At 39.8% G+C, this 26,300-nt stretch overlaps 1 long non-coding RNA gene across 1 annotated transcript in view; it reads right to left on the reverse strand.

Annotated features, from left to right (window-relative positions):
• LOC127007744 (uncharacterized) overlaps positions 1–25,828 on the reverse strand; it is a 70,998-nt gene extending 45,170 nt beyond the window's left edge. The window contains exon 1 of the long non-coding RNA XR_007760480.1: positions 25,692–25,828. This is a non-coding gene — a long non-coding RNA (uncharacterized LOC127007744). The remainder of the gene's footprint in view (positions 1–25,691) is intronic.
• Between the last annotated feature and the right edge of the window lie 472 nt (positions 25,829–26,300).

The following is a 26,300-nucleotide window of genomic DNA, read 5'->3' on the forward strand; positions in this document are numbered from 1 at the left end:
AGGAAGGACATGACAACACACACTAGTGAATACATGAAGAAATATGAAGACAGGAAGGCAAATGCAGAAGAAATGACTGGGTTGTGAATGAAAATAAGACAGGGACAGAGAACGAAAGACAGGAGAGCAGAAATGAATAAGATTGGACAAAAAGACGGAAGAAGACAAGAAGAGCAAGAGGAAAAAAGAGACAAGAAGCGAAAGTAAAGAAAACAAGAAGAAAAAGAAGAAGAAGAAGAAGAAAAGAACAAGAAAAGGAGACAAGCAAATGAAGCAAAAGGAAAGAAGACAAAAAAGCAAAAGAAGACAGGAAGAGCGAAAATGAATAAGATTGGACAAAAAGACGGAAGAAGACAAGAAGAGCAAGAGGAAAAAAAGACAAGAAGCGAAAGTAAAGAAAACAAGAAGAAAAAGAAGAAGAAGAAAGATAAAAGAACAAAGACAAGCAAATGAAGAAAAGGAAAATAAGATAAGAAGCAAAAGAAAAGAATACAGGAAGAGCGAAGACAAACACGATTGGACAAAATGGCAAGAAATAAAACGCAGTACACAAAAGGAAAAGAAGACAAGCAAACTCACTATAATGGGCACACTGGCAATAGAGGAACACAACGAAAGAAGACAGGAAGACAAACATACAAGACTGGCCAGATATACAAGACAATCACACAACACGAGAGGGAGACAGAAATAAGCAACACACTAGACTGGAGGAAAAGACATCACAACACAAAACAAGATAAACAGGAAAACAAGCAACGCACAGGACTCTGGACAAATGAAGACAAGAAAAGAGAAACACACAACACAAGACAGGAATCCAGAATACACCTGAGAAAAAACAACAACAGATAAAAAGAAGAAATACAACATACAACACAGGGCTACAACACAGGGCGATAGGAGCACTTCGCAGCACTGTACAGAAACACAAATACAACACATGGAAGACAAACTCAGGAAGCAAACAGACAGCAAACCACAACACCCAGCAACACAGAGACTGAAGGCATGCAGGCAACAGACAGAAGCACACAACAACACAGACATTTGGACAACACAAATTGCAACGCGTGCCAGGAAAACAGCAACCCGCAGCATAGAACGACCACCGATAGCAAAAGTTCACCAACCCTTGAAATAAAAAAGAGAAGAGAAAAACTGAAGTGGTAAAGGAAAAGCGGAAGGAGGAGGAGGTGGAGGGAGTAAGAGGAAGGAGAAAGAGAGAAGAGAAAAATATGTGGTGGGTGAAGAGAGGAGGAGGAAAGGAAAGAGAGAGAGAGAGAGAGATGCATGGCCTTCAAATTAAATTGGATTTTGATTTGAAACTTTCATTCTGTTTCTTAACGCGGGGAAGTGCAGACGCTTTCATTTTTATTCAATCAGCCTTCCTTCGTTTGGGTAACCTGCGGCGCGGCTCCATTCCATTTGGGCGCATAATGAAAAGAGGAAAAAAAATATCACTGAAAGACCCGCGAGGAGACTTCGTGGGTATTTTAATCTTGTGAGACGACGCTCGAAGAGGTCATTGAGACGGCGTTTTTAGGCTTGCGAAGTAGGAATATTGGGAAAGAGTAAGTTCGAAGGGTTAAGTAAATGAAATAGTGAGGTGTGGTTAGTTTTCAGTCCTGCAAAAGAGGAGAAATTGATAAAAAAAACCCCAGCTCCTGGGATTGCGAAATGGAAATACTGATGAGAAATAAGTTCTTAGGTTCACGAGAGGGGAATGATAACAAAAGTTAAGTTGCAAACAAATCTAAAACAATTTGATAGTACTGATTTCTTTGTTAACCCAAATGGAAAATATTGGCAAAGGATCAGCTCCTAGGATAGTGAAATGGAAATACCCATGTAACGACAGCTCTAAGATTCCCATTAGGGCCATAATGACAAAAGTGATTCGAAAGGAGAACACTGACGAAAATGAAACCACTTTGAGGATGAATAAAAGAGAAGCATCGACGAAAAACAGTTCGTAGGATCGTGAAATGGAAATACTGGCCTTATTTCGTCATTAAGTGAATACGTGAAGCAATTTGTATATGAACGAAAAAGAACCTCCTTGGATCGCAAACTGAAAATATGATGTAAGTTGTTCTGCTCACAAAATATAAATAAGTTCTTGGAAGATGGGAAAGGGAAACAAGATTTAGTTCGCTAGCTATGAAATAGAAATATGGACAAAAAATATTCCTTGCCTCGGAAATCAAAATATAGATATGAAATAGTTTTGGGGATCGGGAAATGAAAATACTAACACCAATTAATTTTCGGGGTCTTAAACTGGGAATATAGAAGTTAAAAACAAATCCATGCCTGTGAAACAGAAATACTGAAATCCAACAATGTCTTACAGCAAAAATTTAAGTATCAACGTTAAATTAGCTTGCAGGCTTGCGAAACTGAAGTATACTATACTTTTTAAGATCTAATACATGACAGCGTGCACAGAAAAACACAAACACAAACACATACAAACAAACAAACACACACGAGAACCCAATCTGTCGCGCACACTACCACAATAACAAGTCCAACCTATGTATTTTTTGTAAAATATCATTATTAATAATAAAATAAAATTTTCCTGGTTGAGAAAAATGGCCCTATGGAGCATGGCTGCTGTGTTTCCTATGGTCAGGTCTCAATGTTTGATGCCTTCCTGAATCTGTTTTGTCAGTCTGTTATTACAATGACTCCTCGCCGTGGTTATTGTGTCCTGCGGCAGAGCGGCGCTTTGTGTTTACTTTGTCCAGGAAGTTCGATTTCAGCTCACATCTCAAGCTCTCTGCTGTTCCGTCCATCTGCCAGTCTTTGATGGGAGATACTTTGTATATATTTCCCTTTTTTGAGACTGAAAGATCACTATGCGTCAATGTTCCAATGTTGTTAGTACAGTTACACTTTTGTCAATAATGTCCATGTTTTTGTGACTGAGATAGTTATGCAACATTCTTTGTTAGCCTTCAATTACTTTCTCGATATCTTATTGCTCGATTCACACCTCAGAGATTCTTGACTCATCTAGCACGCCACAAAGCCTCCTCTCGAATTTTTTTAAATATTTTTTCATCCCACTGAATTTAAGAGTGGCTCCTGTTTTATTGATTTCACCACCCATCACGTTTACTCATCAAGGGACCTGTTTTCGATTTTCACATTTGAAATATATCATGATTTATGTACAGTTCAAACATGTGATTATTATGTTTCAAAAGATGTGGAGTCATGGATGTTATGTCTAAATAATGTGGCTACTGTCTTTATCATCACACAAGACTGTTCGGTGTTTGGGAAACCTATTGATTATTATTTCTAATTATTTCAAGCATCCAGCACTGTGAGTATTGCTCAAGGATTTGCAGATCAGAAATAATGTGTGTGTGTGTGTGTGTTCTTATTATAACCTTCTCTCGCCTCTCTTACTCTCTCTCTCTCCTCTCCTCCCAGTTGAAGTCTAACTGGATTGGCTTATGCCCTGGGACTGCAAAGAATCGCACCAGCTTGAACAGTGCACCCAATTTTTCCTCATTTCTTCATCTTGCTATTTTGGCATTTTTACCTCACCTTGTCAAGTGGTCGCCCATGTATCACCGTCTCACAGGACCACGGGAGGAGGGACGTGGGATGGTTTTGCAGAGGTCTGGGAGCTTGAGTGGGACAGGCACAGGAGGCAGGGTTTATGCGAGACAACAACGCCGGTGAGGGTCTGGAAGGTAGCTGGGTGAGGAACACAGGCGTTTGATCGTGGCCCAGACATTTCTGGCTCTAAAACAAGTATTTTCAAAGGTCAAAAGGAGAATGATTTTCAATACTTTTTTACTTTTCACGTAAGGTGAAGCTGTCAAACTACCACCAGGCAAAACTACTCGTGGAAATGCCTGAGACTTTAGGAAAGCTTTCTTTGTTATGTGCTGTTACCTGATGCTTTAGGAACATGGTCCCCTGCCACACATGTCCTCTCAGCTGTGAAAAATGCTAAGATTGTGTAGACTGTCAGGTGTTTTCTGTGTGCTTATGTGTGTGTGTATGAGTACATGTGTGCAGCTTTTCCCACTGCCCTCTTAATGATAGTTCTATGTGTGTTGAGGGAGGCACAAAGTGTTTTTTGTGGGTTTGTTCCAAGAAATAGCAACAGAAACACGATGTTGTCTTCTCTTTAATGGGAGGTGGACGATATTCATTTTACTCCTAAAAATATCACTTGTTTCAGTAACGTACGCTCAGTATTCGGTTTGGTCTGTGACAAATTTCAGACGTTGGTCAATGACAACTTTTCTTTCATTTAGGTTTGAAAATGCAGGCCTTCACTTCATCAACAAAACCGGTAAACAACCTTTACAATAAATGGAAAATTGATATCTTTGTTTTTCAGACACATGACCGAAAGACACAGGCATAGGCGATAGTAGGGCAGATGAAAGACAGACAGACAACACACGAATAACAATTATAGACTCACAACACAACAGCGTATGACTCAACACCTATAATTCCACAAACTCATTTCCTCCTTTACACAAATATACATGCATACGCAGCAATACCTCACACACACACCTTCGCAAACCACCACAACCTAACCTAACCTAAATTTCGAGGACTAAACGTTCACTCCTCACTCTTTCCTCACACATCAGACCTCTCTCCCTCTCAATTACCGCCTTTGTCCCACTCTCCCTCGAATAGTATGACAGATTCCCACCAGAGCTGAGCAGGAGGAAGTACAAGGATGATACTAATTGCAACCTCGCTCATTACGTGGCTTTGTCTGGGTATAATACACTCACACATACACTCGTACTCGCTTGTAGAATAAAGGAATTACAAGAATCAGGTCACACATCGTTGGAAAATGGAGGAAAGAAAAAGGGAGTGGGGAGAAGAGGGAAAAAAAGAAGGGCGTTTGAAGATGGACAGAGAAAGGTGAGGTACAGATGTACAGAGGAAGGAAAACCTGTGTGAAGGAGGTGGAGGCAGTGAAGGGAGAGAGCGAATATAAACAAGGGAGGGAGAAGGAGGAAAATAGATGAAAGAGAAGACGAGAGTAAAAATATGGGTTTGCCGAAGGAAGGAAAGATACTGGGCTAGGAAACAAAGGCGAAGTGTGAGTGAGGGGGAGAGAAAGGAACAAAGGAAAGGTGCAAAAGAATGAGAATGGAGAAGGGAGGAGAGGAAAAGTGAGATGAGGGGAGGGGAGGTGAGGTTAAGTTAGGTACATGGAAATACGGAACTACGCGTCTATCTTTTTTACGGAATGCGAGAAAATAAACTCAGAAAGGAAAGAGAGATTAGGTGAGGTGAGAGATTAGGTACATGGAAGTATGGAACTACGCGTCTATCTTTTTTACGGAATGCGAGAAAATAAACTCAGAAAGGAAAGAGAGATTAGGTGAGGTGAGAGATTAGGTACATGGAAATATAGAACTATGCGTCTATCTTTTTTACGGAATGAAAAACAAAATAAACTCGGAAAGTGAGGTGAAGTGAGGTGAGGTTAGATAGATGGAGATTGAACGACATGACGCACAGACACATTACTCTTATTTTGAACGTAAACACATTAACTCAGGCTGCACCAGTTACTTATTCACCAACGTTGTAGCACGAGAATGGAACACACTCTTGCCTTCAACCGTTCAGTGCAACAAGATTGAATCATTTATAAACAAACTCGACCACCACTTCCTCCATTTAAATTTCCCTTTAGGGCAGAAATCCAAATCTTGATGGGAATTTATTGAAGTTCAGTTATACTTAAAGGGCAGACCACCTGGGCTATGGGGTTTGTGCGGTCTGAATATCAAGGTAAATCTGTGTAAAGCATGTGTTCTAAATCTATCAAAATCTATTCATCCCACATTGTACTTCGTTTTTTTTCTGACATTTTAATTTCTTGTCTCTGTTAGTGCACTTTTTCCCTCTTTTCAGACCTATGTAAGCCGTTTATGTTACATCTTTTATTTTATAGGGGGCAGTGATTAGTGGGCTTTCTTTCCTGAGTCATTTTATTTTTCCGCTGAGCTGCTTCCTGTACTGTAAAATCTATCAAAACCTCTTCACTAAATATCCTACATCATCAAATTTCCATCCTTTTTCATTCCTTCGTCACATAACTTTCTCTCTTCGGCCTAACCTCAGCAATGTAGATTTTGTTTCCTCCTCCTCCTCCTCTAAATCTTATAACTATAACTATATTAATATCCCATCACTAAACATTATATATCAACCTTTTTCTATTATTTTCCATTCCTCCATCACATAACCTTTTCCCTTCGACCTAACCTTTGCTATGTAGATTTTGTTTCCTCCTCCTTCTCCTCTAAATTTTATAGCTTTCATTAATACCCCTTTACGAAAAACTCTACACCAACCTTTTTCTATTATTTTTCATTCCTCCATCACATAACCTTTTCCCTTCGACCTGACCTTTGCTATGTAGATTTTGTTTCCTCCTCCTTCTCCTCTAAATTTTATAGCTTTCATTAATACCCCTTTACGAAAAACTCTACACCAACCTTTTTCTATTAATTTCCTTCTACCTAACCTTAGCTATGTAGATTTTATTTAATCCTCCTCCTCCTCCTCCTCTTAATCTTATAGCTTTCATTAATACCCCTTTACTAAACACTCTACACCAACCTTTTTCTACTATTTTTCATTTCTACATCACATAACCTTTCCCCTTCGACCTAACCTTTGATATGTAGATTTTGTTTCCTCCTCCTCCTCCTCGTCCTCGTCCTACTGCACCTTGCCATTCCTCGCCTTTTACGTACTGGGTCTCAGGTCTCATGGATATTTCAGTATGTGTCTCCGGGACTCTTACATGGAGCTGTGAGTCAGGGCAGTGCAGGGAGGGAAAGCAAGGACGAGAGGGAGAAACCATGATGTAGTAGACGTGGGAGAAGGTGGTGGAGGTTGGGGTGGAGGAGGAGGGGGGGAAGGAGGAGACTAACGTGTTGGTATCTTATGTTATATTCAAAAGGGGTGGGAGGAGGTAGGTGTAGGAGGAGGAGGAAGAGGTGTAAGAGGAAGAGGAAGAGGAAGATGCTTACAAGACGGCCCTTATGTTATATTCAAGGGTGAGTGAAGAGGTAATAGGAGGAAGAGGAGAAGGAGGAGCAGGAAGATGAAGAAGACGAAGAAGAAGAACAAGAGGACGAAGAGGAGTCAGAAGAGGAAGCAAGCAAACAATCTCTTATGATATGTCTTCAGAATCATTTAAAGACATTTTCGGCACAATTCGTCGAGGCCAAAAAGATGTTAAAACGTCCTTCGTCCAGAGCGAGGAATCGGCTTGTTGACAGTTGGTGGTTGAGACTCTTGCGTTATTCAGCCGACTTACATGAATAACCGATCAAAGAAGAGGAGGAGGAGGAGGAGGAGGAGGAGGAGGAGGAGGAGGAGGAGGAAGAGGAGGTGGGAAAGGACGAAGAGGGAAAGTTATAAGGATGTGTGATAAAGAGGAGGAAGAGGAGGAGGAGGAAAAAGAGGAGGAGGAAGACTAAATTAAGTAGGCAAAAAGAAAGAAAAAAAAAAAGAAGGGAAAAAAACTTGCTTAGCTCTTTCCGTCACAGAGGATTAGGAATGAGGTAAGTTATCCAACTCTCTCTCTCTCTCTCTCTCTCTCTCTCTCTCTCTCTCTCTCTCTCTCTCTCTCTCGTTGACGGGCGCCTTCATTTCAATACTGGAGGGGCCGGATTAGCATAGTAAGCCCCTGAAGGACGCCTTGCACACACTAGAGGAGGGAAGCTCACGAGACGGACGGTGAAGACATAGACCAATATATATCGCCTTCATATGTTTTTTTTTTATGGCAAAGGAGGCAGATTATGGAAAAAAAAAGCAAAATTAGTAACAGAAAAAACCCGCTAGCAACCAATAAAAAGGCCGCTAAAAAAAAAAAAAGCCCGCTAACTTGTGCTTCCTACTTATTTTTTTTTTTGTGACTACTGAGCATATCTAGGTTTTATATATATTTTTTCGTCGTTCCTCTATTAATACTACAAATAAAAATGTCGGTCCATTATTTACGAAGCAATTCATTTTATTGTGTGACCCAATCAACTGACCAGATTCTAGTTTTGATGAGGATTTACGAACTGTTTTATCTTCTCTATCCTAGAATATCCGAGTCTTAGGTCAATGATTTCTTAATTTAGTGTTTGTTCTCCAGGCTTTAAATATTGCTCTGTTTAAAAATAATAATGTTACTACTACTACTACTACTATTGCTACTACTACTACTACTACTACTACTACTACTACTACTACTACTACTACTTCTACTACTACTACTACCACTACTAATACTAATACTACTACTAATAATAATAACAATAATGATATCTTTTCCCTAACACTATTTTCAAACGACCACAAAATAATCAAGAAAGAGAAAAAAATACACACACAAAAAATTTCTTCCCCTCTTTACAAAAACACAATCTTGCCCGAATAAGGAAATTTGCTCCACTTTACCCTCCTCTTCACCTCTTTTCTTTTTCAAGGGGGTGGTTAGTAAGGGCGTTGTATTTTCTGAGGGGTTTTGTAATCATGCCCTTATCATTTTTTCTTCTTTACTCTCTCTCTCTCTCTCTCTCTCTCTCTCTCTCTCTCTCTCTCTCTCTCTCTCTCTCTCTCTCTCTCTCTCTTCTTCTTCACCCATTCAATCTGTTCACATGTCATCCAATTATTTTCCCTCTCCCTCTCTCTCCCTCCTTCTCCCTCCCTTTCCCTCTCAATTACTTCTCATCTCTCTCTCTCTCTCTCTCTCTCTCTCTCTCTCTCTCTCTCTCTCTCTCTCACCTAACAAATAAATGACAAGTAATTGACGTTGGTGAAGGAGGAAATGAACAGGTAAGGGAGAGGGAGAGAGAGAGAAAAGAGAAATGAAGGAAGGAGGAAGGACAGGTATGAGGAGGAGGAGGAAGAGTGAGGAGGGAAGGTTTGTGATAAACTGAGAGTAGGGTAGGAGGAGGTGGAGGAAAAGAGGAAGGAGAGAGAGAAAGGAAGATTATACTGAAGGGACGAGAGGAGGCGAAGTGTGGGAAAAAAAATTAAGGTAAAGAAGATGTGGGAAGGTGAAGTGATGACGAGAGGGAAGTTTACTGAGGCTTTAAAAGAATATAAAGGGGTGAAGAAGGTGTGAGAGAGAGAAGGTATTTATATAGAAGGTGTAAAAAGGAAAGACAGAGAAAGGAGATGAAGATATAAAAGGAAGAAGTGGGAAAGTGAAGTGATGACAAGAGGGAAGTTTACTGAGGCTTAAAAAGAAGATGAAGGGGTGAAGAAGGTGTGAGAGAGAGAAGGTATTTATATAGAAGGCGTAAAAAGGAAAGACAGAGGAAGGAGAGGAAGAGATAAGAAGGAGATGGAACAGCAAGGTTACGAAAATAAGGAATCAATGGAAGGAAGACGATGATAGAGAAGTAGTAAGCAATGAAGAAGAGAATGTCAAGAGCAAGGACCAAGAAAGGAGAGCAAAAGGAAGGCAGAAAAGAAATAGGAAAGTAAGGGAAGGACAACAAGGAATTTAAGATAGAAAGAAGGAAGAGAGGTGAAAGAAAGGAGAGAAAGAGAATGTAAAAAATACAGACGTTGGTGTGAAAAGGCAAAAATAAGAAAAGAGGAAAAAAGTAGAATAGAAAGAAAAGATAAGAAAGTGATGGAAGGAGGAAAAGGAACTGGACGTAGAAAGAAGGTTGAGAGGTGAAAAAGAGATGAGAAAGAAAACGTAATAAATGAAGGAGTCGGTGTAAAACGGGAGAATGAATAAAGAGGTAAAACATAAAGCAGAAAAAAAACAGGCAGGAAATTTAAGAAAGAAAGTAAAAGAATTGGAGGGAGAAAGGTGGGGAGGTGAAGAAGGTTAAAGAAGAAGAAGATATGAAGAAAAAAGGCAATGAGAGGAGGGAAAAAAAGAAAGTAGGAGAAAAAGATAGGAATATGAAGTATGGAAGAAAAAAAAGAGTTGGAGAGAGAGAAGAAGGAGAAATGAAAAAAGAAAGAAAGAAAACCTAATATATGAATAAGAAGAGGATGTAGAAACTATTTTTTTTATAGACAAAGAAGGAAGAGGAAAATGAAGGGAAGATATATATAAAAGATTTAGATAATGAACAAAAAGCGTTAATTGAAAGCAGACAGGAAGTGGAGAGATGAAAAAGTGCGAGAGGGAGAAGGTGATAAATAAGGAAGAAGGTGTTGAAAGCAAAGAAAGAGAGCGGAGAGGAATAAAAGGAAGATATGAAAGGTATGAAGGAGTAGGATAATGAAGAGAGGACATTAATTAAGGACAGGAAGAAGATGGAGAGGAGAAGAAGGTGCGAACGAGAAAGAACGGAGCAAATGAACGAGAGGGTGTGAAGACGAACAAAAAAAAGAGAAAGAAGGGCAAAAGAATGTCGGAATAAAAATGAAAAGGGAAGAGAAGGAAGAGAAGGCATTAGTTGAGGTTAGAAAGGAGATGAAAAGAAGAAGAGGGTGATTGAGAGAACGTAAAAGATGAAGTAAATGAGAATGGAGCAATTGAAGATGGTGTGAAGAAAAAAACCCGAGGAAGAAGGGGAAAAGAAATGATGAAAAGATAAAAAAGAGTACAGGGAGAAAGAAAAGACATTGATCAAGGGTAGACAGAAGGTAGAGAGGTAAAGAAGGAGAGGGAAAGAGCGTAAAACATGAAGAAATGAAGATGGAGAGGCGAGAAAGAGAAAAAAATGGAAAATGAGGAAAAAAGAATGGAAAAAATATATGAAAGTGTACGATTATGAAGAAAAGTAATTGAATGAGGTTAGAAATAATACTGGCAAATAAATAAGACGACAAGGAAGAGAACGAAAGAGAAGAAGAAAGGGAGGTATGGAGAGGCGAGCTAGCCGAAGGATAAGAAAAGAAAAGAAAAAAAAAGATATGACAGAGAAAGATAAAAAAGAAGAACTGATTGACTGAGGATTGAAAGTGGATAGATGAAGAAGGCGAAAGAAAGAAAGAACGAATACGACGAAAAAAGAAAGATGGAAAACCTAAACAAAAGGAAAGGAAAGGGAAGGCAGAAATGAGATAGAAAACACGGATATGAGTGGAGGAGAATGAATAAATTTAGGTCAGGAAGAATATGTCGAGGGGAAGGAGAGGAGAGGAGGCAATCAGCGAAGGAAAGGAAAGGTGGAGGAGAGCTGGAGTGTTCGTGGAAGAAGAAGACGAGGAGGAGGAGTGGAAAAGAATAAGACTGGGAGGAGAAGGAAAGACTCGATTTGAAAAAGACAGATTAAATTGCGGGTAGGAAAAGAGATGAAGTGGTGGAGGAGGAAGAAGGGATGGGAGAAGAGGAAACGAAGAGAGGAGGGTAAGACAGAGGAAGGAAGAAATGGAGAGAGGAGGTAACTGAGGGAAGGAATAGAAGGAGAAGGATAAATGGAGGAGATCAGGAAGGAAGTAAAAGATGAAGATAGATGTAGGAGAGAGATGTGTGTGTGTGTGTGTGTGTGTGTGTGTGTGTGTGTGTGTGTGTGTGTGTGTGTGTGTGTGTGTGTGTGTGTGTGTGTGTGTGTGTGTGTTTGTGTACATATATTTGTCGTGTGTGTGTTGGTCAGATTGGTTTGTTTTGCGATGTTTTGCCTTTTGTCTTTTCTGTTCGTTTGTTTGTTTGTTTTCTCACGTGTATTTTAGGCGCGTTTGTTATCCTCGCATCACTGCTTCTGCCTATTAGTTTCTCTCTGTCTGTCTGTCTATCTATCTGTCTATCTATCTGTCGATCTATCAATTAATCAATCTATATATCTATCAATCTTTATCTGCAGGTCCATCTCTCTCATATAGTCAGCCAATATACTGGAGGAGGCAAAAAAAAAAAAATATTAACACCGGCAGGCGAAACCTCGTATTAAGCGGAATTTAGTCCCTTTAATCCCTTATTTATGGGGAGCGGGATGAGTCGAGCGGATTATTTAGCACGTGATAAACAGAAGAGGTGTGTGCGTTCCTGGGGCGTTTTCTTGGTTTCGTTATCGTATTTATTCTGTTTCTTTTTCTCTTTCTCCACCCCCTCCTCCTCCTCCTCCTCCTCTTCCCTTCCTTCTCTCCCTTTCTCTCTCCCCCTCCCACTCCTCCACCCCTCTTTCTCTACACCAACCTATTCTAACTCTTTATTCTCCTCCTTTCTTTCTTTCATTCTTTCTTGAACCTCTCTCTCTCTCTCTCTCTCTCTCTCTCTCTCTCTCTCTCTCTCTCTCTCTCTCTCTCTCTCTCTCTCTCTCTCTCAATACGGTACAACACCATCTGAAGGGCAAAGTATACAATCACAATAAGAATTCCTGATAGAACAAAAGAGAATAGGAATAACAACAAATAAGAGGTTCAATGTCTATAATTTGTTCGGTTAGTTAGAAAGAATATAATAATGATGAGGATGTGACTGGCTGTAATGGATGATACATGATAATTAGTTTTTTTACAATGGAAGTCAATATAAAAGTGTCATTTCTGCCTCGATTAATAAGGGATAATTACGGAGGCTTTGTATTCGTAATAGGTAAGTCTGGTTAGATAATACTGATGATAACAATAATGATATGTAATACTAATAATAATGCTGCTACTACTACCACTACTACTACTACTACTACTACTACTACTGCTACTACTACTGCTACTACTATTACTACTACTGCTACTACGACTACTACTACTACTACTACTACTACTACTACTAATAATAATAATAATAATAATTCTGCTGTTACTACTACCACTACTCCTACTTCTACTACTACTACTGCTGTTACTACTACTACAACAACAACAACAACAACTACTACTACTACTACTACCACCACCACCATCATCACACCACCACAAATACTGCTTTTACTACTTCAAATGATAATAATAATGGGTCTAATAATTAAGAATGATGGATTATAATTTTCTTTTTCAATACGACTCGATCGGTATCTCATTATCCCAAAGCTATCATAATAAAAAAGGGAGATATTATAATCCGTAATTCCTGTACTGCCATTAAATCATTAGGGAACGCCGGTTATAAATAGTATATATATTCGTGGTCCAATTAGAATGCATGAAGTTTAATCAATTGCCATGCCATTGCCATGCTGTATTGTTCCTTTGTCAGAGAACAGTTTTACAGACGTAGGTTGATTGGCGGTGGAGAGTCGGCGGTAAGTGTGCGTCCCCCATGGCTTTATGTGATATACTAAGGGCAAGAAGACAGGGAACAAAGGCGGCACTCTTAGACGCTTCCACCTCCAACATCAACTATTTCCAAAGGTCAAAAAGGAGATTAATCGGGCTTTCATGAGGGTATTTACACATTCATGGCACGGAAGAAGGGTCACACTACCACCAGGGTCATTAAACTACCACTGGAAATGCCCGAAACACCTACAAAAGCCTTGTCAAATAGGTGTGCTTGGAGGCCGCATGGTTTGAGAACATAGACGACTCAAACACACGGCAAAGTACTGGAAGGCGATATTTTCTTCGTTTTCTATCTTTTTTAACGGTAAGGAATAGACGACTCACAAACACGCTTTCAACGGTAAGAGGACCATTTCATTTTATTATACTACAGCAAAAGGGCAATTAAAAGTCCGGTAAATAAACTTGGCGGCTAATAGATGGAAAGAATTAAAGAAGAAGCGTACGAAAAGGAATACTACAGAAAAAAAGAATGCTAGGTATAACATGTAGCGAAAACAAGCGAGCATCGAGGCTTAGAGTAGAGATTAGAGAGATTAAAAGGGATTAGAACTTCCAAACAAAATGGGAAACATGTCAACAGTTCCCGGAGACAGAGAAATGCAAATGTCTCAAAGCAAACCACAAACCGCACCGAAAACACATCATCGGCAAAGGTCACGAAAACACGATTTCATCAACACGATACCTGACGCAATAACAACACCACGCAGGGAATATGCGTCTCAGAAACTCGAGGCATCACAGTGAATCGAGGACACGCAAAAAGGGAGGTAGAATGATCGGTGGGTACATCTCTTAACAAGTTCAACGACACGACGCCCCTGTGCACGAGGAGAGGCCCGAGAAAAGACATAATAGGGAGTTCACGAAGAAGGAAAGGCCAGTAGAGTGGTCCCATAACGTAAGAGATACCCGCGAATGTAGAAAAAAAAATCCGTATATATATTATCCTCTTAAAAACACTCCTAGACCCTCTCTTTCTTTGTATAACTAAAGAAAAAAACAACTACATCTTTAGAAACATTATAAGTGGCACAAAAGCTATATAAAACGTTGAAACTAGCATAGTACATGATGGTATTGGCGGGAAAAGCACCAACCGATCCCGCGATGGCGCAAGGAAATCACGAATACCCAATGTTTTTATATATTTATTTTAAGGAGTGCGTGTGCCTCACTAGAATAATCGAATCCGCCAATGTTAAACGACGGCTGAATTGCGGAAGACATGGGAGCGAGGATTGACAGGCGCTGACAGAAGTGACACACGCTCAATTGGTATAGTCTGTTTCATTTCATCTGCCCACCAACACAGCAGGAATTTTGGTGGATGTGGCACCTGCGCATTTCTAGTTCGTGTACACGTGAAAATCAACAGTTGTGACAGACAGTCAAGCTAATTTTTCAATAATATATTTGAATGTTTATATATACAAAAGAGAACGCAGTCATTTGCATCGATAATCTAACATACAAGCACACGAAAGGACAAGCTTATATCAAATAACATAGTCACATCATGCTCGAACGATCTATGATTTCTCAAATTCATTGATTGATAGCTCATTTCAAGTATATGCAAGTGCATGTAAAGGATATCTAATAATTTACTGCATGTAAATAATGATTAATAATCGAAATAACATGAAATAGTAAATAATAAGTGTTAAATGCGATGCTAGGCTATTTCGAAGATTAGGCTACCCATACTGTTTATTACATGCGACACGTCAAAATTCCTTATTCCAGAGTCGGATATCACTTTATGTACCTGTGAATGAGATGAAATATGGGTATCTGAAAGGCTATGGATCGTTCAAGCATGATCAGAGTATACTATTTGATATAAAAAAAAAATCTTTTTTGTGCTTATATGGTAGATTATCGATGCAAATCGGCATATTTGCGGTTTATATAAAAAGATGAGGGCTTTACATTATAATACATCACTGATAATATAAAGTTTATCTTCACGCAGTAACGAACTAACAATGCGCAGGTGCCACATCTACGTTCGCGAGTGGACAGACGGAATGAAACAGACTAAAGGAGTCGTAAGAATTGATTCCCTAATAAGCAGACATTCTTTGAAGTTAAGCTTCTTATGTGGTTTCCTTTTTACCACCGTCTATTGCCTAAAAACTACTCTCTCTACAAACATTCCTCGACATCTCCTTTCTCTCTCGTGTTAATCTGAAAAAAACAAGGTTGAACGTCTGAACTCTCTCATATGACAGGCCCCGAGCTTGTATTTACTGCTCTTTAAAGGATTGAAATCTTTACCAAGTCGAGCATTCTGGATCACCAACTATGTAAGGATGATGTGATAGAACTTCGATTCAGTGAACCATGAAAGGCGTCCACGGCATTCGGGAAAAGCATCCTCGGGAAAATATTTACACAGAGGCAAAATTGCTGTGTTTACGAGCCACCACGCGACACAAATGCAATGTTTGATGTTTTAGTGATAGGTTTCTCGTATTCAGTTTCCATTTGCAGCAAGGCATAGATATTTACTCCTTGGCAGAGATAATGAGCTCGCTGGCTACCTCACAAACAGAGGAGTGTTGTTTGATGAATTATTGATGGATTGCTTTACCTGGCAAGTGCAGTGAGCTAGACAAAGATGATGAATTTATTGGCCACCACACAGGAAGAATTGTATTGTTTGATGATTTAGTGTTGGCATTCTTTATCTTCCAATAGCAGCGGGCATTTACTCTTAACTCCTAGGCAAAGATGATGAGGTTGTTGTACACCACACAGGTAGAAATGTATTGTTTGATGACTAAGTGATGAACATTATCTTTCAATGAGCCAGCAAGACCATTCAGAACATTGGACCATTACGAGCATAGGAGAGAACTTTACGCCTTGACAAAGAGGATACATTTGTTGGACACCACAAAGGACAACGCAATGCTCGTCGAATACGTGATGAGCTTCTTTATCTTTCAAGAGCTACAGCCAACAAGAAAATAGGATATTGTACAAACAATAACAATAACATCAGGGTAGGCAGTGGCTGAGTGGTTAGCGTGAGGATCCCACATTCACCGCGCGATGGACGACGCGGGTTCGAATCCGCCGCTATTACCTGGAATTTTTCAGTCACCGCCGAGTGGCTTAAAACTACCCACATGCTGTCCTGAAGACCACCCATCAACCCGGACTCTAGAGGAAACCGTCCAAGTGAATCAAGAACGAGCTCAGGCTCTCCGGGGCAGCATGAGCCAAGAAAAGATGGCGCCACTATAAAATACTTGCCTGCGCCATGACGGGCTGGGGCCGACTGCCATCCAGGCCCCTTAAGAAAGCCTGCCGGCGCTATAGGCTGGCACATAAAAAAAAAAAAGAGCGACAAATATGTTTTCTGTTCCCCGCGGATTCGTTAATAAGTCTTCAGGTCACACAGAAAAAGTTAAATGAGTCCAGTGGCTGGCGGGGTCGGGAGGTGTCCGAAAAAATATAGATCACAACAAAAGTAGTTTTCGGAGACACAAAACGATTCTATTGGTTTTAGTGTCGACAGCTTTCAACAAAATAGAGAACAACGCGAATAGTTTCCAGCGACCCGAGTAAGAAACCCTTTTTACCTAACTCTCTGATTCGGAGGATAAACTCGATACTCAGAAAAGTTTCGCTGACAAAACATCTGGTGCCTTTTTACTGGCAATTATCTTCGTATTGAGCTTCCGACGCCGACTTGTGACACTTGGTAAAGAGCAGGAGGTCACTTTTCTTCGGAACATGTCACGGCACCGGAACGCGAGGTGGATTACTGGAATTCAATAGCAAAGATATATGAGCAAACACCCACTTCTTTGGTCCACTACTACTCGGCCTCGTGAGCAATATACGAAGGGCATTCAAGACGATTAGATCCAGAGGGTTCTTATCTTCTGTTGACGCTTAACTCCCGAAGCTATAAACATCGAAACCTTTTATTCAGTCCCTTTCAACATCGGGGGACGAAGGGAACACACACACACACACACACACACACACACACACACACACAATGACAGAGTATTATAAAAAAAAACATCAATTGAAGCCGAAGTGACGTACAAATCCTTGAAGCAGACAATAGTTTCTCTTTTCCAGACTAAAATGGCACCGAGCCTCGTCTTTCGCGTGTTTCACCTCCACAGGCTTTGGACACGCTCGACTTTACTTCGAACAACAGCCGGATAAAAAAGAAATCTAGCGTAACAATGAGCTTTCTGTGAAACGACAAATTGGATACGTTTCTGGTATTCATAAAGACGAGGAGTACACAGAGAGAGAGATGGAAGTGAATGAATAACAAAGAGATAAGTAAATAGACAGAAAAATAAGAGAGCTGACATTCAAACAAGAGAATAGTGACAAGTTTCAGAGCGGAAGAAATAAAAAAAAAAATCTACAAAGAACATCAGAACAGAGACTAGAAAACAGTAATAAAAGACGCATATACAGAAACTAGTGAGTAAATAAATAAGCGAAAATATAAGTAAATAAATAAAGTAAATACGAGAGCTAACATTCAAATAAAAATAAAAAGTTGCCACAATTTAAGAGAACATCACAACAAAAGCTAAAGAAAAAGAGAAACCAAATGTAGAAAGAGAAACAGAAAAGAATTTACCACAACACACATCCGTTCCTTTCCTCCTTTTCCTCTCTCTCTCTTCTATTGCTGCTGACACTTCCATTCTCGCCCTATTTCCTTCGCTTATGCTATCACTGCACTTGACATACTGCGCTACCCACTGGTCCTTTTCTTTCCCTTAATTTCTTTCAATCCCTTTCCATTGCTATCAAGACCTCTTTAATCCTATCCTATTCCTTGCTATGGCACTGAATCCTGTATATACTCTACTTGTTATCCCCTCTTCGTGGTGTTGTGCTGGTCCCTTCCTCCTACCTTATTATTTCCTGCTTGATATTCTGTCAATTTCGCTCCCTATCCACTTATTTTTTTCCGTCTGTCTTTCTTGTTTGCCATGACCTCCTTTCTCTCTCTCCCTTCTCAATACCAGTCTTTCTGTTCCTCCCTTCTTCGGATGACATACTTCTCTCTCTCCGTTCTCTCTCGTCCTTTCATTTCCCCTTCCGTTCTCTTTCTCTCTCCTTCCTGTTTTCCCCTTCATCATATCCTCGTGTGTCTCGATCGTCTTTTTTTTTCCTTCTGATGTCCTGGCTCATTTAGTTTCAGGGTTTATTTCACTCTTTCCATTAATTATGTAGTTATTCTTATTTCTTCCTGTTTTTCCTTTTTTCCTTAGTTGCTCTCCCTATCCTAGTCTTTCCCACTCTGTCCCTCTCCTTCCACTTCTTTCCGCTCTTTTTTCCTTCTCTACTCCTCCCTCTTCACCTTCCGTAAGTGTCTCTGTTCCTATTGTCCCTCTTTCTCTCAATCTTTTCATTTCTTTCCACTCCTTTTTTATTATCTTTTCCCCCTCTTCATTTTACGTATCTCATATTTATTCCTTTCCTTTTATTTTTTCATCTCTCCTCCTACCTCTTCAACTCCTGTACCTCCCTCTTCCTGTCTTTCTCTGTCCCCTTCCTTTCATTCCTTTCCCCTCTCTTCTTCCCTTATTTCCTGTCTAATTTATGCCAATCCCAACTACCTTTCCATTCATTAATTTTCGCTCTCTCCTCTTTCCTATTCTTTCGCGCTTTCTTTCCTCTTCTTTCACTTGTTCCCGCTCCTCTTCCCCTCTCTCCTCCCCTTACGTCTCGTCTGCTTTATGTCAATCGCTCTCAGTTCCCGCCCACTTTCCCTCCACGCCTTTCTCCAAACAGCCAGGCGTCCTCCTCGCCCTTTACATCATTATCACCTGAGAAAGGGAACAACGGGGGAGCGCCTGGACACACCTGCTATCAATATCTTCTCATCGGGGTGTTCGCAGGAGAGAAAAAGATAATTGTGTGTGGGGGGGGGAGAGGGAGGGAGGAATAGGAAAAGGGAGAAGGGGGTAGGAGATGAGAGAGAGAGAGAGAGAGAGAGAGAGAGAGAGAGAGAGAGAGAGAGAGAGAGTTTATCTTTCTTGATGGATAATAATTTAGTCAGTTTCTCGTTGATTATTTTTCTCCTTCACTTTGACATTATTATTTTTCTTGACTTTGTTTTTGCATTTCTTTCATTCCTTTCATCTGTCTCTTTTTTTTCTTTATTATACGATCTCTCTCTCTCTCTCTCTCTCTCTCTCTCTCTCTCTCTCTCTCTCTCTCTCTCGTCTCCTGCATCTCCCTTGTCTCACAACTCGTCGCCTTACTTTCCGGCGTGACAAGACCAATTCTACGCTGACTGTGGCGTGTCCTCATCTCTTACCGCTAACGCCCCCCCACCCTTCTCTTCCTCCTCCACTGTCTCGTTCTCTCCCAGGAATGTTTTTTCGTCCTCTGTGCACCTGATCCTCATTATTTCCACCGTTTTCTTTTTTTTGTTTTTCACCGTGGACTTACTTGTCTTTGCCTGATCTTGTTTTGTGTCCTTCTTGCTTCTCTTTCGTGTTAGCTTTTTTCTTGTTCTTTCTTTTCTGCATCTCTTCCTTTTTCCTTGTTCTTCATTTAGTTTTTATTTTCTATTTCTTTTTGTAGACTTTCTTTTTTTATCTTGACGTTTTCTTTTTGTTCTCTCTTCTGCTCTTTCTCGTTTTCCTCGTCATATTTGCATTTCCTTCATGTTCTTGTCTCAATTTGTGTTACTTTCCATTTTTCTCCATTTTTTTTTCATTTTCTTCTTCCTCATTTGCTACATGATACTTTCTTATGCAGACTTTCTTCTAATATTCCTATTTTTTCTACTTTTATTTCAATTCTTTCTCCTTCAGTCATTCATCCTGTCTATCTCCTCCACTTCGTCCGCCTCCTCCTCTTCCTCCTCCTCCCGTTTCTCCTCCTGCTTCTCCTCCTTCTCTTCCTGCTCCTCCTCTTTCTTCATTTCCTCTGTCTTTTTTGAAGTGTAAGCAAACCAACACGTCAGTATTCCCTTAACACCTTATTTGCATTATTACTGTCACACCGTCAACACACACACACACACACACACACACACACACACACACACACACACACACACACACACACACACACACACACACACGCAGAGGGAGGGATGATATATGTGGTTATGAGAGAAGAGGAAGAGAAGGTACGAGGGAGGAGAGCGAGAGAGGTAAAAAGGATGTGAGGCAAGATGTGATGTGGATGGCAGGAGCTAATACAAGACTACACACATATACACACTCACGTGCACACACAGAGAAGTCGAGGGAGATGGGAAGGGAAAAAGAATATAGAGCAAAAGGGAAGACTTGGATGGTTTAGAGTAGCCAGAGGGAAACAGTGGAAAAACATGCAAATTACTTAGAGGTCACACATGATAAAAAAAATTAAGAAGTATAAGTTAGCAGAGAAGATAAATAAAGGGGAGACTTAGGAAAATACGGAAAGAAAGAAAGGGAAGAGAAATGAAGAGAAAAGGAAGGGAGGAAGTGGGCATGAATGAAAAAAATAAAAGAAGGGATAAAAGATGAATAAAATGAGGAAGAGGGGAAATAGTAAGGAAATGATGGACTGAAGAGAAGTTAGGAAGGAGGAAAAAGAAGAAGAAAAGGAGGAAGAGAAAGAAAAGGAAATAGAAGGGGAAGGAAAATGAAAATGAAAAGGAAGAGAGAAAGGAAGGGGAAAATTGAGAAACGAAAAAGGAAAAAATGAAGAAAAGAAAGAGGAAAGAAAATGAAGAAGAAGCAAAGGAAGGTACGATCAGAAAAAAAAAGTTGAGGGGTACATTGAGAAACGGAAATGAGGGAGATGAGAAATGATGAGCATAGAAGATGAGGAGGATGAGCAGGAGGAGGAGGAGAAGGGAAAAGATGGATGAGGGAGAGGAAGTGAGAAGAAGGAAGAGGGCGAGAAAGAGTATTAGAAGGATTTCCATCAACAGTTCTCACTTATTATTCATAGTGTGCGGTATGAGAGAGAGAGAGAGAGAGAGAGAGAGAGAGAGAGAGAGAGAGAGAGAGAGAGAGAGAGAGAGAGAGAGAGAGAGAGAGAGAGAGAGAGAGAGAGAGAGAGAGAGAGAGAGAGAGAGAGAGAGAGAGAGAGTAATATAAATATGGCTAACTTGGTCCGTAGACTTTCACACGGTAACTGCTCATAACACACACACACTTAACATTCCGGGAGGAGTCTCATGTTCCAAGAAAGGCAATCGAGTGTTTTGTGATATCAAAACAAAAAAAATATAACGAAAACAAGAGAAACCCGCTCCCATGAATCTCTGAGTGACTTATGTTTTTCTATATTTTCTTCGCTCTCAAGAGTCTGCGAATAATGGAACAGAGAGAGAGAGAGAGAGCTTTGTCCGTAGACTTTCACACGCTAACTGCCCATAGAACACACACACACACACACACACACACACACACACACACAAATATACATTACAGACTTTGACGTCCCCGTTTCGAGTTTTGGTTCACTAAGTTCTTCATTTCCGCCGCCGTCACCTCACCATGAAGAAGAAGAAGAAGAAGAAGAAGAAGAAGAAGAAGAAGAAGAAGAAGAATCTACTGTGTGTGTGTGTGTGTGTGTGTGTGTGTGTGTGTGTGTGTGTGTGTGTGTGTGTTTAAATAATTGATATCTGCCTCCACCTTCCTTTCACTGTCTGTTCGTCTGTGTCTGTCTGTCTGTCTGTCTCTCCATCTGCCTGTCTCTTTGCTTGTCAGTCTAACGTTGTGTCTGTCACTCATGTCTGTCTGTTTGCGATTCCGCATGTAGCTGTGCATTATTTGTTATGGCTGTATATCATTATTCATATATCTACATGTCTATTCATCTCTCTATCTATCTATCAATTGTCTATTTATCTATCTACCTATATATTTATCTATCTGTCTATATATCTATCTATCTCAAGGTCAAATTCAGCCACTCGTAATGCAGTTTTCCGCTGAGGCAATCGACGGCTTACTAATTGCAGACATTTCAACATTTGATGAGTCTATGCCGGTCAGTGTTGCATGATGGCATTGCGAAATCACTGCTTTTTCTGGTTTCGTTAGGAAGGAATATACTTCTGATTTATTTACTTATTTTTGTGTTTATATATTTATTATTATTTTATCTCTTTGCGTGGGTGTATGAGTAATGACGACATCGGATTTCAATTGGAATGTGATTAAGAAAATGAATGTCAATTAATATAACATAAAACGAAATCATATTCTTTCTCCTCCTACTTCTACGCCTACTCCTTCTCCTTTTTGTTCTCCTCCTCCTCTTCTTTCTCTCTTTTTTGTGTGTGTGTTTCTCTCAGAACTTTACTTTCATCAATCAAGTAATATAATATAAAACGAAATCATATTCTTTCTCCTCCTTTTTCTATGCCTACTCCTTCTCCTTTTCGTTCTCCTCCTCCTCTTCTTTCTCTTTTTTTGTGTGTGTGTTTCTCTCAGAACTTTACTTTCATCAATCAAGTAATAAAACATTAAACGAAATCATGGTTTTCCTTTTGCTTCTACGCCTACTCCTTCTCTTCTTCTTCCTCATTTTTTATATCTTTCTCAAAGCGCTTTTCCCATTTACTATCTTGTTCATTTTCTCCTTGTTTTATCTTCCACGCCCATTTCGTCGTCCACTTCTTCTCCTTTTACATTTCCCCCTTTATTAAAAAAAATAAAACAGCAGAAAAAGAAATGAGTCAATGGTTTCCGGATGTTAAACGCACAGAAAAATATCATCTTCCAGGAAAAGGCCACACAGGAAAAAAAGTCTCACGAAGAAAACTTTATCGATTTCGAACACAAAATACTATGTCGAGCGGAACAGACTTTAATAGACGAACAACATTTAAGAAAAGAGACTACGCGCCTTCACACTTTTTTGGGACTAGTTAAATGTTAAACGAATTAAAAAAAATGGAGGAAATAAATACAGAAAGTTTTAATCGGAACAAACGAAAAACCTCTTGCGGGAAATATATACAGAAAGATGAAGAACCATATGTATAATGAAACAATGCACAGTCGGTCAAAAATGCATAAACGCCCATGAGTCTTTGGAAGGGAATTGGAGCGAAATCTCTAGACATGGTGTTGTGTCGTTTAGGTGGGTGCGAATCGCTAGCATTTGTCCACTGGTACCCCTCAAACCGACACAAAACCATGTCTATAGATTTCGCTCAAATTCTATCCCAAAGACGAATGGGTTTTTGATATATAGTTTTGACTGACTGTATATTGTTTCATTTTACATATGGTTCTTCATCTTCATATAATATTTCTCATAAGAGGCTTTTCGCTGGATCTGAATAAAACCACTGTATTCATTTCTTGTTATTCCACTTTTCAATTCGTTAACATTGTAACTTGTGCCTCAAAAGTGTAAAGGTACATCTTTTTCCGGAATTATTTTCTAGTTTATTAATGCTCCTGCTTTTTTTGCCGACTGTACAGCACAGAATACGTATCGTAAACTCTATTGGTCAGTTTTGATCGTATTTAATCGTAAAAGAGCTGAAATATCCTCGGTAGGAAGAAAAAAAAATGGAAACACGTGATCTGAGCCGAATCATCTCACAAATCCTGTTTTTCTCCTACGTAATGCATTTATGGTCTGGTAATGTCTCTCTGCCCTTTGAAAGCCCTTACGGTCTGTCTCAAAGCACATCAAGTTTTTTTTCCGTATGGTCGCTCTCAAGAAGTGTGTCACAATATTTTTTTAATCTATTTCCCGTCACTGAAGCATTTTTATCGAAGTGTTCCCAGGTGTTAAATATTTTGAGATAATTAACTGAGGATGATCTAAGGTGTATTTGGTGACCATAAGCCTATTCGTTTTGTGGGATATTTTGGAGACGGAGAGATAAAGAAACAGATAGGCAGACAGACAGACAGGCAAGCAAACAGACAACAACAAAACATTATCCCCCTCCTCATTACGCCGAAGTGGACGATGTTAGCCTAACAGCCGAGAAAGAAAAAAATATATATAATAATTTACGAGAATGAAATTTAAAAGCAGACGATCACTCAGGAAATACTGCAAATAAATTACGAAACACTAATCCGTGAAAAACGCGCATCAAACGGAGATTTAATGGATGAAAAACAAACGAGACGAAAAAGAAGGATTATCTACACATTTTCTGGCAGCCATTCCGATATTGAACGTAATAAAAGCCGTGATAATAATACTAATTTTAATATATATAAAAAAAAACAGCAAAATGGTTGACTCGGCACATTTTGCACCTCGTTGTATCAGCAGCAAAGTTCAGCAAATCAAGCATGTAAATTAATCTCTGCCATTTTTTCACAGCACTAATTATAAAACTCCCTATTAAATGCGTTCCTTGCGTTATTATTAATGCACCGGATGAAAAATACTTTATCAAACACGGCTCGGCCAATTTAATCAATACGCTCGCAATGTTGGTTCCTTTTTTATATTTTGGGGCATAAAGTTATATTATCTCTTTGCTCAACCGTTCATTTTGCATCAGGTTAATTGGCGCATATTTGGCCTGAAGCGGATGTTCCCTTTTACGGCGAGTCAGAAAACTGCGCGCGATGATTTTCCACAGCGAGGCGAGCTAAAAACGTTATCGGTAAAGGCCAGGCGTCTGTGTGCATGAGTTGGGTTTTATTCGCCTGCGTCCAAGAGAGCTCCGTTTCCAAACCATATAGAGTTTCAGTAATTATTTGCAGTTTTTTGTGTTTTATTCATCCGTTAAGTCATATCTTTTCCACGCGGGTGTTTTTCATTTATATTGTTTTCATTTTTCAACTTTATCCTCATTTTCTTCTTCAAATTTTGCACACGAGTTTATCTATCTTCATTTTTCATCATTTGGCAACGTTATCTTCTTTTTCTTTCCATATTTTGTCACACTCTTATTCTTTATTCCTAATCCTCCTCCTTCTCCTAATAATTCTTCTTCTCCTTCAATATATTATCTTCCTACTCATTCAATGCCTTGTCGATCGTTTCATCCTTCTCCTCTTCCTCCTTATATTTCTCAAGGACATCATCATCACTACGTATTTTTACTTTTCGTATAATTCATCTCTTTTATCCCCTATTTCTGTTCCTCAAATCTTCTCCATTTATATATATCTCCTCCTCATCCGTGCCCTCTCTAAATTCTCCTCCTCCTCCTCTTTTATTACTTCCTCATCCTTTCCCCTCCACTTTGCACTCCTTCTCCTCCACTTCCTCCTTTCACACAAAATGGGACAGTAATGCTGGATGAAATAAACTGACACTTTCCCGAAAATAAAGGCGAGAGAGAAAGAGAGGAAGATGGAAAAAAAAAAGAATCAGAGAAAGATTTCCTTCCGATACTTGGGAAAAGGAAAGGGAGGAAGAAATGTTGAACGTCACTTTGGAAATGAGAAAGGGAGAGAGACAGAGAGGGAGGGTGCAAGAGAAGAAAGAGATGGAGGGAAAAACAGGCAGACAGATACCTTGCTTGTGGACGGCCCGTACGGTGGCGAGTGAGGCTGAGGGTGCCGCATCCTCAGCCACCACCACGCAGTATCTCGCCTGAGTGAACGACAGGGGACCGCCGGTGGCATCCCCCGTAAGAAGCCGTGTTGCTGCAGGAGAGAAAGAGGTGTTATTAGTGCTGGTGATGGGAATGGTGGGGAGGGAGGGTTGTTGTCGGTAAGTGAAGACATATTATTGACTGGGCTATGGGAGAAGGAATGACCATAGGGGGAGTTTTATGAGGGGGGGAGGGGTTATTATGTTGGTTTTGGGGCTAGTGCAATAATTTAAGGTTAAGTTAGTGGTAGTAGAGGGATGGAGTGTCACGTTCTAATAGTAATGGTAGTAGTAACAACAAAAGGAAGAGACGTAGTTAGTATATAGAGAAAACATAATGTAAATCAAATTCCCACGAAAATATTAGACTTTACCACCAGCAATTACAACAGTATAACACAACAACAATAACAACAGCAATAAGAACCAAGACAGCACCAATAACCAGAAAAACGAGCTACAACAACAACACAGCAACAATGGCAACAATAACAACAAAGCGGACCAGAGGAAAAAAAAAGAAAAAAAAA

The sequence above is a fragment of the Eriocheir sinensis genome, chromosome 4 (assembly GCF_024679095.1).
Source record: "Eriocheir sinensis breed Jianghai 21 chromosome 4, ASM2467909v1, whole genome shotgun sequence".
NCBI classification, from domain to species: Eukaryota; Metazoa; Arthropoda; class Malacostraca; order Decapoda; family Varunidae; genus Eriocheir; species Eriocheir sinensis.